The sequence below is a fragment of the Penaeus monodon genome, chromosome 20 (assembly GCF_015228065.2).
Source record: "Penaeus monodon isolate SGIC_2016 chromosome 20, NSTDA_Pmon_1, whole genome shotgun sequence".
In the NCBI taxonomy this organism is placed as follows: domain Eukaryota; kingdom Metazoa; phylum Arthropoda; class Malacostraca; order Decapoda; family Penaeidae; genus Penaeus; species Penaeus monodon.
In genome coordinates, this window is record NC_051405.1 from 25,301,652 (window position 1) to 25,301,999 (window position 348).

The following is a 348-nucleotide window of genomic DNA, read 5'->3' on the forward strand; positions in this document are numbered from 1 at the left end:
TCATACGTATATATATAACCCGAAAAGAACAAAGCTGTCAGTTTCAGACGAATATCACTATTAACGATTAGAAAATGTAGCTGCACTTTGGATCAATGATAAAGTTAATATTTGCTAAAACGATTTTGTTCTCGAAGACTTATATCTGAGTCTCGCATCCAGCAACGGAATTATTCAAACGGTGCTGAGGCATCTGGAACCTTATGCGATAGTGACACAGAGGTGAAATTAGCCCGATGGAGTTCCCTTGAGGCTCCATGCAAATGTTCCAATATTACGGCATTGATACGTTCTGTGTGTGTGTGTTAGCGTCTGTGTACACGTACATGAGTGAAATATTAAAGCATA